Below are 20548 nucleotides of genomic sequence, written 5' to 3' on the forward strand. Positions count from 1 at the left end.
TTGGGGACGGGAGGAGGGATGGGGGGAGATATATGCCTAACTGGCATTGTTTCCTGTGTTGGAAATTGTCTGTCATGATTCGTAAAAGCCAAAGTTATATCAAGAAGGATCCATGTATACAGATGGCATACAATACTAAGCACCTCCATCTGCAAATTATGCCTCTCCTAATTTAATAATGGACACAGGAAATCTGTTTTTGACTAGTGAGATGAAGGACTCTCAACCAACCAGTTTCACAAAAAGGAGTACATCTGCTTATCCATCATGACAGTTAGACCATGACCACGAAGGAATATACAAACACCAACATTGGTCCAACCCATTAGGTGTTTAAATACACTCCACAGCAGCCAAACGGAATACTGATCAATGTTCGATCAATAAGCAAAAAAACACCATATCGTTGACCTATTCACTAAATCAAAACCAGACCTAGAATTCATTGTGGAAAGATTGTTAGGAGAGGAAATGGTTCTGCTACTTCATGAAGCTATCCCAAATGTATATTAATTATTTACTCCTAATCACCAGGCAAAAGGAAGGAGGAAGACTGGCAATTATTTTAATAGAAGCCATAGCAGTGATAAAAATAGACGACTTTATAACAAAAGCCTGAAAATCTCTTAGTAAATGCGACACCATCCATTCATTCATCTGGAATGTCCACCTGTTATCCAGCTCACCGCCCAATAATGGTGCTTTTATTGATACCTTCTTAGATGAAATATCAGACCTGTCTATCACATACTGTAACCTTTTCAACGTTGTTGACTTAAACATCTGGTTTGGCAAACCTAAAATGCCTCAACAAAATATAATTTACCAGGCTTGGCCACACACAGCATTCTAATCCAGCTTCTTACCAGGCCATTCCTTACAGCAGTTCATCCATTCGTGTTCTGCAAACCAGACATAAGAGCAACCCATGAAAACATCAACAAACGTGGAATAAGTAAAAGGACCATCATGTGAAGTTTCCTCTGCACAGACACAACTGAATGTTCAAATAGTATATCAAAAAAGATAAACAAATTAAATTATCTAGTCAAAATTTACAACACCAAATTCCCAACCAAGTAACTCCATAAAATGCCCTCAGAATTCCACAACTCTCATATTCAATCTTTCTGCAACAATTTGGTGATCTACTGCACCATTAAAGTGCACAGCTTGAACTCCGCGCACAAGAAAGAAGAGTCGTGGTAAATCTTGGTAAAAGATTTCTTCAGAGAAGTAAGTAGGTAAATCCCTCAAGCCCGGGCCAACCGATACATCTGGAACCCCAGAACACTCTTCACTCCGAGTGTTCTGAGTTCCAGATGGAACGGAGGACACCACACATCTCCCTCCTTAAAGAAAAGATAAAAAGAAGAAGTAAAATTTGGTATAATAAGGAAAATGAAATTCAAGAAATAAAAACAGAAAGAATAGCATCCACAAGGAGTTAAACATGAATAAAATATACAGTATACATATAATCAATGCATAACATAGTCTTTGGACCAAACAGGAAATTGTCTAGACCTAAAACTAGCTCTTGGTAGGTTCGTGATTGGACTGCGTTGACGCCTCAACACAGACGTGTCAACACGAGAGAACAAATCACCTTGAAGTCCATTCCTATGGGAAGGCCCACCAACACGCACCACATGACGTGAACCAACAGTAACGTGAGACCTGGGAACTTTCACAACCTTTGACAGACTCCAAACATTACCATCTGTCAACTCGACAACCTGTTTCCCAACCCTAACAACATCTTGCCTTCAACACGAGTGGTCGCTCCCCTCGCACCCTCCTCATCCAACTTTTGTGGTATTGTAGCGCTGATCTCTACTTTTGCAATCCCAACCGCTATCGCGCACCTCTGTGCATCATTGTGTATTAATTTTCACACTGTATTCAGCATTATCATAGCGCTTTGTTTACCTGGCTGTGCATTACCTTGTATTGGATTCAGCATTAACATTGCGCTTTGTGTACTCGGCTGCGCAGTACCTGTCATTGTATTACTTTCAGCATAGCGCTTTGTCTCCGCGCTTGAACCCGCTCCCACTGCTATAGTATCTGTAACTATATTTGGCCCTCATAGCGCCCCATTGATCCTTGTTTGTTGTTGTTGCGGCCATCTTGCTTGTTGACCCGAGCCCTCCCTCCACCTCGCTCCCGCCTCCCTGCTGCCCCTCCCACCCACGAGAGCCACAAGCCGTCCTCACCCACACGGAGAGCTGTGACCATCTTGCCTTCAACACGAGTGGTCGCTCCTCTCGCACCCTCCTCATCCAACTTTTGTGGTATCGTAGCGCTGATCTCTACTTTTGCAATCCCAACCGCTATCGCGCACCTCTGTGCATCATTGTGTATTTATTTTCACACTGTATTCAGCATAATCATAGCGCTTTGTTTACCTGGCTGTGCATTACCTTGTATTGGATTCAGCATTAACATTGCGCTTTGTGTACTCGGCTGCGCAGTACCTGTCATTGTATTACTTTCAGCATAGCGCTTTGTCTCCGCGCTTGAACCCGCTCCCACTGCTATAGTATCTGTAACTATATTTGGCCCTCATAGCGCCCCATTGATCCTTGTTTGTTGTTGTTGTTGCGGCCATCTTGCTTGTTGACCCGAGCCCTCCCTCCACCTCGCTCCCGCCTCCCTGCTGCCCCTCCCACCCACGAGAGCCACAAGCCGTCCTCACCCACACGGAGAGCTGTGACCATCTTGCCTTCAACACGAGTGGTCGCTCCCCTCGCACCCTCCTCATCCAACTTTTGTGGTATCGTAGCGCTGATCTCTACTTTTGCAATCCCAACCGCTATCGCGCACCTCTGTGCATCATTGTGTATTTATTTTCACACTGTATTCAGCATTATCATAGCGCTTTGTTTACCTGGCTGTGCATTACCTTGTATTGGATTCAGCATTAACATTGCGCTTTGTGTACTTGGCTGCGCAGTACCTGTCATTGTATTACTTTCAGCATAGCACTTAGTCTCCGCGCTTGAACCCGCTCCCACTGCTATAGTATCTGTAACTATATTTGGCCCTCATAGCGCCCCATTGATCCTTGTTTGCTGTTGTTGCGGCCATCTTGCTTGTTGACCCGAGCCCTCCCTCCACCTCGCTCCCGCCTCCCTGCTGCCCCTCCCACGCTCCGCCCCCTCCACTCTCCATTTTAGTCAGATGGTCCCACGCGCAGCGTCCACGCGCTGCGGCCGCGCCGAAGGTGGGCCAAAGGTAAGCCCGTCTACGCCCGTCCGCGCCTGGACCGCGCCTAGCGCCAGACCCCCTGGCCCTGATACCACCCACCCCACCCGCATTACATATGACGCCACCACCCTCTTAGCCCTAAACCCCGGCCGTCTCCCCAACTGCGTCCAAGCCGCTCCTGGACACACCCATGGACCCTTCTCCTGCAACTCCTGCAAGTTCGACGGCACCAAGAACAACTCCTCATCCACGAACACAAAACAGAGACCTGACACCAACCACCTAAAAATCAGTCACTACTAAACCGACTTCAGGTTCTTCAAAATACTGCTGCGAGGCTAGTATTAGACCTTCCCCCTCGCACCCCGTCAGCAGCATGTCTCAGAACGTTGCACTGGCTCCCCATTAAAAAACGTATAAAGTTCAAACTCTGCTGTCTGGTTCATAAGGCAGTAAATGGACATGGACCAGCTTACCTGGAAAGGAAACTTAAAGCCCATATCCCAATTAGGACTCTACGTTCCTCCAGTAAAGCCCTTCTATCCATTCCTAGAGTCCTAACGGTCAGAAACGGGGACCGAGCCTTCAGTAAAACCACCCCAGAAGCATGGAACTCCCTCCCCACATCTCTGAGAGAAGAGCCAGATCAGGCCAGATTTCGGAAACTGCTCAAAACCTGTCTCTTTAATCCTTAATATTCCAAACCCTTAAACCCCTTCGAATCTACTGAAATCTAAGGATCTTGTCTGCTCCCAGCGCTCTGAGACCTTCGGGTGAATTACGCGCTTTACAAGTGAAATAAATGTAAATGTAAATGTAAAATGCATCCTCTTCAACACCCACTCGGTCCACAGACACGCCATCGACCTCTGGAACCTACTAGACACCATCTCTCCCGACGTCGCCTTCCTAACAGAAACATGGATGAACGCCTCATCAGCCCCAGACATCACCATTACCATCCCGGAAGGATACAAGATCATCCGTAAGGACCGCACCGACCAAACAGGAGGAGGCATCGCTATCGTCCATAAGAACTCCCTCCGCATCTCAACCAGCTCAGACGTCAACCTTGCCAGCGCCGAACACCTTCACTTCCAGATCCACACCGATCCCAAGACCACACTCAGAGGCACCCTCCTCTACCGACCTCCAGGACCCCGTGCACAATTCAGCGACGACATCACTGACTTTATCACCCCACACGCCCTCCCCTCCGAGGAATACATTCTACTGGGAGACCTCAACTTCCACCTGGAAAAGAGCAATGACAGCAACGCCACCACCCTTCTGGACAATCTCGCCAACCTCGGACTCAAACAACTTGTCACTACCCCCACCCACATCGCAGGTCACACACTCGACCCTATCTTCACCTCCAGCAAACATATCTCCTTCAGTCACACCTCAACTCTCCATTGGACGGACCACAGCTGCGTTCACTTTATCTACAATAAGACCACAACTCACAACCATCCTCAACCTACTCTGCGAAGAAACTGGAACAAAATCACCATCGACCAGATCTCCTCATCGCTTCTTCAAAACCCCCCTGCCCACTCCTCAAACCCCGACCAAGCAGCCATTAACCTCACCCAATGGCTATCCAACAGCGCCGACATCCTAGCACCGTTGAAAAAACGTCAAATCAAACTAGGCAGCAAAAACGCCTCCTGGTTCAACGATGATCTTAAGAAATCAAAGAAACTCTGTCGCTCCCTCGAGAAGGCCTGGAAAAAAGACCCAAACACCAGCACAGGGACGCCTTCAAAAACGCCACCCGCATACACCACCAACTAATCCGATCTGCCAAGAAAGCCGCATTCAAAGACCGACTAGATAACAACGCCCACAACAGCAAGGAATTATTCAACATCGTCAAAGAATTTACCAACCCCTCAGCCAACTCCAACGACATCACCCCCTCTCAAGCCCTCTGCGACTCCCTAGCTTCGTTCTTCCACAACAAAATCGCAGACATCCTCAACAGCTTCGACAACCGACCCGGAGACCAACCCACCCAACATTCTGCAGGACCTTCCCCCCCCTTGAACATCCTTAATGACTGGAACCCAATCTCTACGTAGGACACCATCCGCCTGATGAACTCCATCCACTCAGGATCCCCCACAGACCCATGCCCTCACCACATCTTCAACAAAGCAGACTCCATCATAGCACCACACCTCCGAGACGTCATCAACTGCTCCCTCAACTCCGCCACCTTCCCGGAAAGCTGGAAACACGCCGAACTTAGCGCCCTTCTGAAAAAACCCACATCTGACCCCACCGAACTCAAAAACTACCGCCCCATCTCGCTCCTTCCATTCCCAGCCAAAGTCATTGAGAAAGCTGTCAACAACCAGCTCGCCGCCTTCCTCGCAACCAACAAATTCCTCGACCCCTCACAGTCCGGCTTCCGAGCCAAACACAGCACTGAGACCGCACTCATCGCAGCAACAGACGACATTCAAACTCTACTGGACAATGGAGACACAGTCGCCCTCATCCTCCTCGACCTCTCCGCAGCCTTCGACACAGTCTGCCATAGCACCCTGCTACAGCGCCTCAGAAACATCAGGATCCAAGGAAAAGCACTGGAATGGATCACCTCGTTCCTCACCGGAAGAACCCAGAGAGTCCGCCTCCCACCATTCAAGTCAGAGGCCACTGAAGTCATCTGCGGCGTACCACAAGGATCCTCACTCAGCCCCACCCTCTTCAACGTATACATGAGCCCCCTCGCGGCCATCGCACGCCAGCACAACCTCAACATCATCTCCTACGCTGACGACACTCAACTGATACTCTCACTCACCAAAGACCCTAACACCGCCAAAACCAACCTACATGAAGGAATGAAAGAAGTAGCTGAGTGGATGAAGCACAGCCGTCTGAAACTGAACTCAGACAAAACAGAAGTCCTTATCCTAGGTACCTCTCCCTCCACCTGGGATGACTCTTGGTGGCCAGAGGCCCTTGGAAAGGCACCCACCCCGACGGACCACGCACGGAACCTGGGCGTCATCCTGGACTCCTCACTCTCTATGAACAGACAGGTCAGCGCCATCTCATCATCTTGCTTCAACATTCTTCGCATGCTCAAAAAACATTTCGCTGGATTCCCACCGAAACCAGAAAAACGGTCACCCATGCACTGGTTACAAGCCGCCTGGACTACGGAAACACCCTATTCGCCGGTACCACCGCAAAACTCCAGAAAAAACTCCAACGCATTTAGAACGCATCAGCCAGACTCATACTAGACATCCCGCGTAAAGACCACATCTCTAGTCACCTGAAAAACCTCCACTGGCTCCCCATTAATAAGAGGATTACTTTCCGCCTTCTAACCCACGCACACAAAGCACTTTACGAACTTGGACCCGAATGCCTCAACACACGACTTTCCTTCTACACCCCCTCCCGCCAGCTATGATCCTCCAACCAAGCCCTTGCTACCGTACCTCGCATCAACAAAACCACCATGGGAGGTAGATCCTTCTCCTACCTGGCAGCTAAAACCTAGAACTCACTCCCCTCTCACCTTCGTCTCACTCAGAACCACCTAGCATTCAGAAAGCAACTTAAAACTTGGATATTCGACAAGTAATTCCCCACCCTTCCTCAATCGCCTTGAGACCCTCTGGGTATGTAGCGCGCTATATAAATCTATTGACTTGACTTGACTTGACATAGGATCAGAAAAACGAGACTCCCCAGATCTGATGAAACCAGTTTTCCTCACCCGCACCCAATCACCAACTGAACATGGGAAACACACAGAGGAAGAAAACAAACCAGACTTTCTAGATTTTCCACCAACCAAATCCCTCATCCACTGTTGACTCATGTTACACAAACTCATTCTAGCCCTCATTTTTTCAAAAGGAGACAACTCACCAGCATTTCTTGGAGTATTTCTGTAGTTCCACAAAAGTTTTTCATAGCATAGCAATTTTGTCCGTTACACAAAGCAAGCTGCAACCCTTCCTTTAACACCCTGATCCACCTTTCCACAATACCGTTGCCTTGGGGATAATAAACAGAGGAACGTTTATGAATGATTCCGTGATTATCACAGAATAACTTCATTTCATTCGATGTAAACTGAACACCGTTGTCAGATAAGCTAGAAACAGGAAAACCCTCCTTTTCAAAGATAAGGTTAAGAAAATCAATAACAACTTTAGACGTCACATGGGGAACAAACTTAACTTCTGGCCATTGAGAGAACTGAGGGTCTGAATTAGTTGTGTTCATGATTGGAACCTGTATAGTGTCCCAAAACATATATACCAAGAGGTTATTGAGGAAATTGACACAGGAGAAGAGAAAGTGAAGTGGAGGTATGAGTAGAAAAGAAAAGTGTACCCATCAGCCCACTCAATAGTGGAACTTCGTCATCTGGGTTAGTATATTAACAGCTGGTGTCCAATGTGCTTTTCAACAGGAGAATCCTCAGGCTAGCATAACTTGGACCCACCGGTTGAACCCTCAACCGAAGATGAGAGTGTAAAGGCTGAAGGGGCACGTTGCAGTGCTCAAAATAGTGAAAAAAGAAGAGGAAAAGAAGATAAATCCAAGTGATTAAAAATACCTGTCTTAATGTCTTAGACAACTTTATTAGATGTGCCCATCAAGACGGTATAATTAAAAAGCAGAGTGACAATAGTATGTAAAAAATTACTATTCACCATGAATTGTATCTGGTCAACATGTTTCAGCCCTTAGGGGCTTTCGTCAGGACCTATGATGCACTACTGCAACACTTACCACGCGCTGTGATTAATGGTTTTCATAATACAGACATATCCACTATGCAGTTGTATGTCTTTATTTATCAACCTTCTCCTGTGAATAAAGTGAAACACACACATAAACAGAAAAAAGATATAGTCAAGAATATATATCCAATGTACTGATGTTTGGTGTAACCATCGTATTTTCACTTTTAACTCACCCAAATTTTAGGGAGGAATTGCCTCACCTCACCTGGCACTCGCTCAGGAGAATGGAGGCCACGCGCTGAAAATTTAAAATGTAGTCATGTTTATTTAGTTTAAACTGAAAAGCCAAATCTTACTTGTGTGACAGAACAAAGCAGAACGGAAAGCCATAGGCCAGACTTAAATGACACCTCTAAGTCAGTGACAAAAGTTATGTTGTGGTTACAATATTTAGCAATTTCTATATTTTTCAAAAAGAAGAAGGAGGGTGGACTTCACTATATGTGCAAACTCTTTTCAAAAAATAGAATGATAACTATTCTTCCCAAACTCTATACTTGCAAGAGGTCAATTTTGTGAAAAAAAGGGGTTAACACGAGTATTTGTCTGGCAAACGAATAGAAGGGACAATCATATCCTTAATTAAGGTTTAAAGGCAAAAGCTGAGCTACAGAGTATTTCTAGCACCACAGCCCAGCCAGCACTCACCTCTCCGTCGTTGCCTCGGTCTAAAAGCTGAGCCGAGGGGAAGGTGGTGTGGCTGTCTGGCGCTGAGATATTTCTACTTCAAAGGCGGACCAGAGAGGGAGCTGTCTCTGATTATTGCGACTTCTTTGATAGGCTCGGGAGAGGGTATTAGCGCTTCTTGCTATTCATCCGAATTTCACCGCCCTCAAACACACGCGTGAAATCGCTGAATAGAGAGGTGATAACTACTGCGCATGCGTGGACAAAAAAAGCGTCCTTGCGGACTGAAGTGGGAACGTGTCTTGAGTATCGCCTAGACGGGTGATTGGGCCATTGTGCCCGGAACCGGAAATGAAAAATGCGTCTATCTTGTTTTCACATGTCGATCCTCTTAAGTAGCGATCAAACATTACGAAAACTTAATGCACCACTCAATTAGAAAAAGAAAGTGTAAGGATGTGTTAAATAACATGAACTTGAACGCGTGCTCGAAAATGTACAGGTCCCAGCTCTTGTTGACAATTATGCTCTTGGCATGCTTGTGTCATGTTTCTAAGAAGATGATTGGTCCGTCATGTTTAGGACCGGAAATGGAACTTAAATATACGATAGCGTTCATGTTTGATCGTATCGTATTTAGACTGTACTGACTAGATGTAATTGTGCACTTAGCGTGCTTGTGTCATATATCCAAGAAGATGATGGGTCCGTCATGTTAGGTCCAGAAGTGGAACTAAAAAATATATACGATAGCGTTCCTGTATAATCGCATCGTATTTTCGATAGTGCTGACTAAATGGTTCACTCTTAACTAATATTATAGTATTTCAGTCATGTGAAAGAAGGTTAGAGCCAATGTGTGTAGTATTCTCTGCAATAAGTTGTATTTGCAGTAACTGGAAAGAAGGTAAATGGTGGGTCCCTTCTCCATAAACATTACTGGCAGGACATGGGTATAAACACCGCTTAGAGGTGTTCGTACAGATGTTGTATCTAGGCTCAAAGTGTTCGCGAAAAAAATTCTCAGTATTGTTTAGAGTTCTATGTGGAGCTGTCATGTATTATTAAGATGAGCAGTTCAGGTCTGTGAAGACTTCTTTAAGGTGGTGTGATCATAATGAAACCGCATTTTTTTTAAAAAAAGCTCTTATATTTAGACATACCACTTTAAGGCTGTGATGGATGTTTTTAGATGACATCAGAGTTAGAACTCTTCTCCCTGTGACTCTCCAACTTGACAGGGAGTGGTCAGCAGAGAATATCTATAGAATGAAAGTGGTCTCATAAATGAGCCAGTAAACCAGCGATGACTGGTCATTGGAAGACCTATTAAGAACTCACAATTGCATCCATGGAATGTCATCATTCAGCCCTGCGGTGTCGCTTTGTAATTTATAGATCCATTTTTGTTCTTTCCTCAATAAAAATTGGGAAATGTTAGTGACGTGTTGGGGTATAAAGGGTTGCTCCAGAATTACCCACTCTAAATCATCTGCATGATGTTTTTTGGTGAGAAAGTGAGATGTCAACCGGGTCGCTTGCTTATTGCGCCTGATTGTGCTCTTGTGTTCCTGTATGCGCAATTTGATCTTTCGCGTTGTCATACCTATGTATCGCAACCTGCATGGGCAGGTGATCTGATAGATGACTCTCTCACTGTTGCAGTTGGTGTGGCATTTAAGCAACCAAGGTCGAGTAGTGCCAATGTCTACTGAAAGGGTCTTTCTTGTCTGGGGGCACACCGAGCAGTTCCCACAAGGGTGATGTCCCTGGACTGGAGGGAGATTCCACAAAGTCGATGTGGTTTCTTCCGTGATATGGCGGGGTCTGGTGTGGACCAGTTCACTCTTAAGTTCGTACTTCTCTTAAATGAAAAGAGTGGCAGAGGAATGTTGTCGCCTGTACTGTTCAGAATGCGCCATTTTTGTCTGATGATTTTTTGAATCTTAGAGGATGCAGTGCTAAAAGTGGTAACGCATGCCAATCTGTTGAGGGGAGGTTTTTCAACAGGAGGTTCTAAAAGTGCCACGCGGTGGTTGTTGGCAGCTCGTTTCAAGGACTTGGTGATCAATGAGCCAGGATACAGATGTTTTTTCAATTTCTGTGATAGGTCTTTTGCCTGGGATTGGAATTCCAATCTTTCCGAACAATTCCTACGGACCCGGAGGAACTGCCCAAATGGGAGGTTCTCTCGTAGGGAATGTGGGTGGTGACTGTCGAATCTGAGTAAAGAATTGCGTGCCATGGTTTTCCGATACAGAGTGCTTGCAAGATGACCTCCTTGTGGGAAGATCAGTAAGTCCAAAAATGGAAGTTTGGTTTTACTGTAGTCTAAGGTGAATCTTAGAAAAGGATTTTGACTGTTCAACCAGGTCTGAAAAGCCAGTAAGGATTAGTCATCTCCACACCAGACCACTAAAATATCATCGATGTACCTCTTCCACACAATCGTTTGGTGATGGTACGGATTATTGTGGTTGAGGACATGATGGGTTTCAAAATGGTGGACATATAGATTAGCAAGACTGGGCGCAAATTTACTACGCATAGACGTCCCTGATATCTGTAAGTACAGAGAGTCTTCAAAAGAAAAGAAATTTTCTGTCATTGCAATTCTTGCTAATTCCATTATGAAATGGATAGGTGTAATGCTGTCCAGAGAGGAGGTCTCTAAGAGCTCTTGTACTGTGTGTAAAGTTTCCACTTGAGGTATACATGTGTATAACGATTCCACATGCAGGCTCGCCAGTATGTCAGAATCGATGTTAAACTCGACCTCCGGTAGTAAACGTAAGACGTCTTTAGTGTCTTGGAGGTATGAAGGCATGGTCTTAACAAGTGGACTGAGAAAAACATCTACAAATGATGACAAGGGTTCTAAAAGAGACCCTATGCCTGAGATTATCGGACGACCCGGAGGGGGTCTAGATGGTTTATAAATTTTGGGCAGCGTGTAGAAGTACAGAGTGATTGGATATGTGGTAACCAGAAAGGTAGCCTCTTGTGGCGTGATCCAACCCTCCGTACTAGCTTCTTCTACTAGATGTTTGATTTCACTAGTGAGTCTTGCAGTGGGATTCTCGTCTAGGGGTGTATAGAAGTGAGTGTTCCCTTAGTGATCCCCGACAGAACCCCACCGTCCTGCCATCAAGCTAGACGCTTATATATCCCGTTTTCGGGATCTTCAGACCGCCGCAGCAGCACGCATGGAGCCACTTATCTAACTCCCTGTATTTTCTTCCTGCCGGCAAAGTTGTTTTTGCATATCCATGCAGTCCGTATTAACCTAATACCGCCGAACACCAGTCTGGAACTCATAACTATACACAAAGTTGCTTTGATAATGTTGAAATACTTTTCAAGACAAACATGATACATTGTTTTTGTCCTGATGATGATGCATGTATTCTCAAGCTGCATCGAAACGTCGTCGACCTTAATGCACCATATGTTTATTTGAATTTAAGAAATGTCTAGAACAATGGATTGCTACAAAAGTATTCTAGTCTGTAAAACTGAATAATAGTACAGACCGCTTTGTGCACTTTTTTCATAACTTTCTGTCACTTGTTTTGTCTTGTCTCCTGTGGGTCACAGGCTGTGCCCACTTTTGTATAAATGTTGTATATATGAATTAATATAAAAAACTGATAAATAAAATCCTGTCCGGCTGGACAGAAGTCATACATACTATTTAGTGTATGTCTATTTCTCACACGATCCTTAATGACTAGGGTCCTCTGTTCTGTACAATAAACAATCACCGCGAGGCACTTTTAGAACCTCCTGTTGAAAAACCTCCCCTCAACAGATTGGCATGCGTTACCACTTTTAGCACTGCATCCTCTAAGATTCAAAAAATCATCAGACAAAAATGGCGCATTCTGAACAGTACAGGCGACAACATTCCTCTGACACTCTTTTCATTTAAGAGAAGTACGAACTTAAGAGATGAACTGGTCCACACCAGACCCCGCCATATCACGGAAGAAACCACATCGACTTTGTGGAATCTCCCTCCAGTCCAGGGACATCACCCATGTGGGAACTGCTCGGTGTGCCCCCAGACAAGAAAGACCCTTTCAGTAGACATTGGCACTACTCGACCTTGGTTGCTTAAATGCCACACCAACTGCAACAGTGAGAGAGTCATCTATCAGATCACCTGCCCATGCAGGTTGCGATACATAGGTATGACAACGCGAAAGATCAAATTGCGCATACAGGAACACAAGAGCACAATCAGGCGCAATAAGCAAGCGACCCGGTTGACATCTCACTTTCTCACCAAAAAACATCATGCAGATGATTTAGAGTGGGTAATTCTGGAGCAACCCTTTATACCCCAACACGTCACTGACATTTCCCAATTTTTATTAAGGAAAGAACAAAATGGATCTATAAATTACAAAGCGACACCGCAGGGCTGAATGATGACATTCCATGGATGCAATTGTGAGTTCTTAATAGGTCTTCCAATGACCAGTCGTCGCTGGTTTACTGGCTCATTTATGAGACCACTTTCATTCTATAGATATTCTCTGCTGACCACTCCCTGTCAAGTTGGAGAGTCACAGGGAGAAAAGTTCTAACTCTGATGTCATCTAAAAACATCCATCACAGCCTTAAAGTGGTATGTCTAAATATAGGAGCTTTTTTTTAAAAAAATGCGGTTTCATTATGATCACACCACCTTAAAGAAGTCTTCACAGACCTGAACTGCTCAGCTTAATAATACATGACAGCTCCTCATAGAACTCTAAACAATACTGAGAATTTTTTTTGCGAACACTTTGAGCCTAGATACAACATCTATACGAACACCTCTAAGCGGTGTTTATACCCATGTCCTGCCAGTAATGTTTATGGAGAAGGGACCCACCATTTCCCTTCTTTCCAGTTACTGCAAATACAACTTATTGCAGAGAATACTACACACATTGGCTCTAACCTTCTTTCACATGACTGAAATACTATAATATTAGTTAAGAGTGAACCATTTAGTCAGCACTATCGAAAATACGATGCGATTAAACAGGAACGCTATCGTATATATTTTTTAGTTCCAATTCTGGACCTAACATGACGGGCCCATCATCTTCTTGGATATATGACAAAAGCACGCTAAGTGCACAATTACATCTAGTCAGTACAGTCTAAATACGATACGATCAAACATGAACGCTATCGTATATTTAAGTTCCATTTCCGGTCCTAAACATGACGGACCAATCATCTTCTTAGAAACATGACACAAGCATGCCAAGTGCATAATTATCAACAAGAGCTGGGACCTGTATATTTTCGAGCACGCGTTCAAGTTCATGTTATTTAACACATCCTTACACTCTCTTTTTCTAATTGAGTGGTGCATTAAGTTTTCGTAATGTTTGATCGCAAGTTAAGAGGATCGACATGTGAAAACAAGATAGACGCATTTTTCGGTTCCGGGCACAATGGCCCAATCACCCGTCTAGGCGATACTTTTTTGTCCACGCATGCGCAGTAGTTATCACCTCGCTATTCAGCGATTTCACGCGTGTGTTTGAGGGCGGTGAAATTCGGACGAATAGCAAGAAGCGCTAAGACCCTCTCCCGAGCCTATCAAAGAAGTCACAATAATCAGAGACAGCTCCCTCTCTGGTCCGCCTTTGAAGTAGAAATATCTCAGCGCCAGACAGCCACACCACCTTCCCCTCGGCTCAGCTTTTAGACCGAGGCAACGACGGAGAGGTGAGTGCTGGCTGGGCTGTGGTGCTAGAAATACTCTGTAGCTCAGCTTTTGCCTTTAAACCTTAATTAAGGATATGATTGTCCCTTCTATTCGTTTGCCAGACAAATACTTGTGTTAACCCCTTTTTTTTCACAAAATTGACCTCTTGCAAGTATAGAGTTTGGAAAGAATAGTTATCATTCTATTTTTTGAAAAGAGTTTGCACATATAGTGAAGTCCACCCTCCTTCTTTTTGAAAAATATAGAAATTGCAAAATATTGTAACCACAACATAACTTTTGTCACTGACTTAGAGGTGTCATCTAAGTCTGGCCTATGGCTTTCCGTTCTGCTTTGTTCTGTCACACAAGTAAGATTTGGCTTTTCAGTTTAAACTAAATAAACATGACTACATTTTAAATTTTCAGCGCGTGGCCTCCATTCTCCTGAGCGAGTGCCAGGTGAGGTGAGGCAATTCCTCCCTAAAATTTGGGTGAGTTGAAAGTGAAAATACTATGGTTACACCAAACATCAGTACATTGGATATATATTCTTGACTATATATTTTTTCTGTTTATGTGTGTGTTTCACTTTATTCACAGGAGAAGGTTGATAAATAAAGACATACAACTGCATAGTGGATATGTCTGTATTATGAAAACCATTAATCAGAGCACGTGGTAAGTGTTGCAGTAGTGCATCATAGGTTCTGACGAAAGCCCCTAAGGGCTGAAACATGTTGACCAGATACAATTCATGGTGAATAGTAATTTTTTACATACTATTGTCACTCTGCTTTTTAATTATACCGTCTTGATGGGCACATCTAATAAAGTTTTCTAAGACATCAAGACAGGTATTTTTAATCACTTGGGTTTATCTTCTTTTCCTCTTCTTTTTTCACTATTTTGAGCCCTGCAACGTGCCCCTTCAGCCTTTAATCTCTCATCTTCCTCGGTTGAGGGTTCAACCGGTGGGTCCAAGTTATGCTAGCCTCAGGATTCTCCTGTTGAAAAGCACATTGGACACCAGCTGTTAATATACTAACCCAGATGACGAAGTTCCACTATTGAGTGGGCTGATGGGTACACTTTTCTTTTCTACTCATACCTCCACTTCACTTTCTCTTCTCCTGTGTCAATTTCCTCAATAACCTCTTGGTATATATGTTTTGGGACACTATACAGGTTCCAATCTTGAACACAACTAATTCAGACCCTTGGTATCTTTCGTGTGGTTTACTTTTCAGCTGGGGGACAAGATACAAGCAGGTCTAAAAATATATATTCCCCTAGGGCCCCCCCTTGACCGTTCTGTTTTTTGCATTGAGAGAACTGATCAATTAAAACAATGGCATAAACAGGACTTTGACCAAAACTCATAGGCCCTGCAATATCAATGGAAACACATTCCCATGGTTTCGTGGGCCTAGATATGCAATCATGATGATACCTAACTGTCTTCTGAGACTTATCGCTATTGGTGCATTCTATACACGATCTAACCTTTCTTTCAATGAACCGATCAATACTGGGCCAGCAAAATTCACATCTAATTCTTCTTTTCATACCAGTCATTCCAGGATGTCCCTCGTGAGCCATCTCAAGTACAATATCTCTAAAATCACGAGGAACCACCAATTGTAGCCCTCCTAGTAAAATGTCATTCACAACCGACAACTCACTGGCAATTTGAAAGTAAGGTAAAATATCATAAGACAAATTAGACTTGTTAGGCCAACCATTCTTAATAAAAGACAAGACACGAGTATACTCTTCATCATTACTGCCCGCAAGCCTCCAATTTTCCTCTTTAATGCAACCATTAGAGACCTCGCAAATGGAAATTACTCTATCATTGTCATCATCATGAGCAACTATGTCATCGTCTGCAACGGGCAACCTTGAAAGACAGTCAGCCAACACATTTTTTGCCCCAGGAATATATTCAACAGAAAAATGAAATTCCTGCAATTTATATTGCCATCTGGCAATTCTGGCGGTAGCTTTGTTACAACCCTTAGTAGTAAAAAGGTCAACGAGTGGACGATGTTCAGTTCTTACAATAAATCAAGACCCATAAACATACTTGCGAAAATATTCAATACCCCACCAACAAGCAAGAGCGTCTTTTTCTAAGGTGGAATATTTGTCTTCCGCACCACGCAGTGGCCTAGATGCAAATGCTATAGTGACAAGGCCTCCTTTTTGCTTTTGCATAAGCACAGCCCCTATACCAACATTGCTAGAGTCAGATTGACAAAACGTATCAAAAGGAGCCAGGGCAGGAGCAGAAGCAATACACTTCTTAAGATAGGAGAATTGTTCGACACAATTTGAGTCCCACACAAATAACTGTTGATTTTTCATCAAATTTCTTAGATGTTTAGTTTTGTCAGAGAAAGTGGGAATAAACTTGGCATAATATTCGGCTAATCCTAAAAAGGATCTCAGTTGATCCTTATTGGTGGGTTCTGGAGCATTTTCAATAGCTTTAACCAAACTCTGCTTGGGAGAAATGCCTTTCTGGCTGATGAAGTGACCCAAGTAATCGACAGACTCCATATTAAACTTGCATTTCTCTTTAGTTAAAGTTAAATCCACTATCTTGCAAAATAGAAAGGACTTGATGTAAGATCACTGAATGTTCTTTCTCATTTTTCCCAAAGACTAAAATGTCATCTTGAAAATAAAGGACATTAGCCACATTTTTAAACAAATTATGCATGACACGTTGAAAAACTGATGAAGCAGACACTAGCCCCTAGGGCATTCTTTTGTATCTATAGGCTCCCTCAGTAGTGATGAAAGATGTAAGGTGTTTGCTTTCATCATGAAGAGCAATTTGATGATAAGCATTGGATGAATCCAATGTTGTAAACATCGAAGCATCTTTAAGTTTGGAAAACATTTCGCCAATGTTGGGAAGAGGATGTCTGTCTACCCATACCTTGAAATTAAGATCCCTTAAATCAACACATAATCTAATTTTACCATTCGGCTTATGAGCAACAACAACAGGGGAAAGCCATTCAGAAGATTCAATGTCTTCTATAACGTCCAGTTCACAAAGACGCTCTAACTCTTTTTTGACGGATTCTCTTAAAGCTAAGGGAACATTTCTAACCTTATGAACCTTAGGGATAGCATCATGTTTTAAGACTATTTTATGAACAAACTTTTTCAATAATCCTAGTTTGGGAGAAAAAACACTGGGAAATAATGTTTCCCAATTATTATCCGTGCAAGAGGAAATGAGATTAACTATATCCGAGTAACCCAAAACCTGTTGAGGATGGTTGGGATCCAATTTGATCATTAAATCACGTTGTTGTGGCCAGCCTAACAAACATGAACCTTCCTTGGCAACATACACTCTAGACTTGATAGTTTTTCCTTTAAAAGCAATGTCTGTGATGAAATAACCTAACACATCAATAGGTTTCGTCGCATACCCAACTAATCTAATGTCTGATGGGAATAAGGATACATTAGGAAATTCCTTAAGCCACTCATCTCCAATTAATGTATGCTTGGCACCCGAATCAGCCTTAACCTTTATGACTTTAGAGCCAACCTGTAACATACAGAACGGTGCATCTTTTTTTTCATCATCAATTTCATACACTGTTAACAAATTATCATATTCATCAATATCATCAACAATTTCATGAACATTGTCATGTTTGATAGATCTAATATCCGCATTAACATGACCAAATTTACTTCTGTTTTTACAAACTCTAGCGAAATGTCCTTTTGATTTGCAATAATTGCAAACTTGCCCTACAGCAGGACATCTTTTATCAGTAGCAACATGACCAGGAAAACCACATTTAAAACAAGTTACATATTTTCTAAAATTTTGAACAACTGGAGAAGAAAACTTGTTGCGACTGCTTTCAGAAATTTTTCTCCTAACTACTTGAACCTCGGAAGTCTCAGGTTTCATTTCAAGACAGTCTCTTGACTTCTTATCAGATAATTCTTTCATACCCAACTTCATGTCTTCAAAACAATGGGCAATGTCGATAGCTTTAGTGAGAGACAAGTCTTTGGCATCTAATAACTTTTCTTGTAATTTCGTATCAGCAACATTATGTACCATTTGATCTCTTACCATTTGATCGTGAAATTCAAGATAGTTGCATTTGGCAGCCAAAATTCTTAAATCTTTAACAAAAGAATCAATAGATTCCTTAGGTAACTGAGATCTGCTCAAAAACTTGTGGCGTGAAACAACTTCATTCACTTTTTTGATGTATTGTTTATTGTTAGACCTGTCTGGCCTTTTGCGTAGCCCCTCCTATTATTTATTTATTTATTTTGTCCCCTTTTTGCCCCTCATACCCTTTTAATCTTTTAGTGTCCACTAGATTTTTATGGTGTTGACCTGGGGGATAGATGCTCTTTTGCCCCCATGGTCTTTTACCTCAGGCCTAGGTGCCCTTTTCTGACTGGAATTCACTTAGATCTACAAAATGGTGGTTTCCAACTGTCACAACTGCCATCCCCTGGAAAGCCCCATAGGTTAATATAGAGCCTTCTAGAACCTTCTGGACCCTACTGGACCCTGGGTGAACAGGCTATATAAGGGCACTAGGAAAGGGAAACACCCTCAAGCTGGAGAGCGGGGATCCACTGACCAAGAGTCCTGAGAGGTGTTTCCCTTTCCTACTGCACGGAACAGAACGTGTGGGTAATTGAGTCAAGAAGCCTTTAAGACTTCCATCAAAGACTCTTAATCCAGTAATGCTGTAAGGGTTCTCCTGACATGGTACTGGGATAGGAAAGGATCCTGTTTTAGGGGTGGCGGAGGAGATCCCTGGTAAGAATCCTACGGGGTGTCATTCCTAAAACGTTAGCATTGAGTGTGAATGCTAGGAACAGAGTTAAAGAGTGGGAACTTATCATTCTTTACAATGCCAATGCTTTTCTGTGGGAACTGTGTATATTGATTCATTTTACTCACTTCTCTTTTCCATTGACTGTATTGCATCGTTAGGAAATTGGTGGGTGAAGGCGTGTTGAAATTGATGGAATTGACAAGTCAAGCCTAATATGGATTTGTAAAGTGTTATTTATCATTCAAAGTCAAAAAGAGTGTTTAAGGAGAAATACTGGTGTGAAAGAAATATAGTGAAACAAATCTATTTTTATAAAACAGTCCATATTTTTCCAATCTATTGGTGTAGTGTCATTTTTATCGTGGAAATGCATTGAGTTACTGCTGGGTGGTGTGCAACCTTTAGACATGTGCCTCTGATAACAGACAGTCTTACCCTAGGCCATGCTACCCTAGGTGACCAGGTATCCCCAGGTCCAACATTTATCAAGTTGCATAATTGCGTTTTCATAAACGTCGCCTTCATCACTTGAATTGTCCATAGTAAGAGGTGGTAGATGACTAAGTACCTGTCTGCCTTAGGCACCTAAAGAGTGCTTTAAAATTGCTAGTTTGCGTTTATCTGTAAAATTATCGCCACCAATTGCTTCTAAATAGGCTTCAAAATCTTCTCTCCATTGCTTCCATTCCAAAATTGGCTCACCAGGTGTAGGTAAAAACGGAGGAGGAGCACTAAAACTTTCCATGTTTTAAATATAATGTACTGTAGAATTACAGGTTTCCTCTTGTTCTTAATCCTTTCCTTATTTTTTTTTTTTTATAGTCAATGGAAGTATTGTGACATCATGTTCACTAAAATTTTATGAAGAAGGATCAAATTGTGAGATGTTAGTATTGTTTCGTAATAATGGAGAAATACAGAGCCTGCAGGTCAAAAACGTCACAAAGCTTGTGTTGCTAGGATACAGAAACACACTTCAGAACGTTCGTTGTCTCAGAGCAATTAGCGTATACAACGCATGCGCTAAAGAGCGTGCACTTGTCTGCCTCAGTTCGATCAGCGCGATGACTCTTGCGCATGCGCTATGACTGCTTCAGCGTGAACAGCGCAATGACGACACACGCTATGGCAGGAGAATGCGCGAGACAAGCTTAAAGAAATTTTGACAAAATATAAAGAAATGAACGAAAGTCTCACCGTTCACCGCAAAAGAACGGGATTTTCACCACGGAGGATCTCTTTAGTAATGCTGGTAAGCGACAGCAGTCATTGTTAAAATAAACGCCAACGAGAAGCAACGGACATCATGATCTGCAACAAGCAGTACTCCGGGCTTGTTAAATTCAGAAGGTTCGTTAA

The sequence above is a fragment of the Lissotriton vulgaris genome, chromosome 3_1 (genome assembly GCF_964263255.1).
Source record: "Lissotriton vulgaris chromosome 3_1, aLisVul1.2, whole genome shotgun sequence".
NCBI lineage: Eukaryota > Metazoa > Chordata > Amphibia > Caudata > Salamandridae > Lissotriton > Lissotriton vulgaris.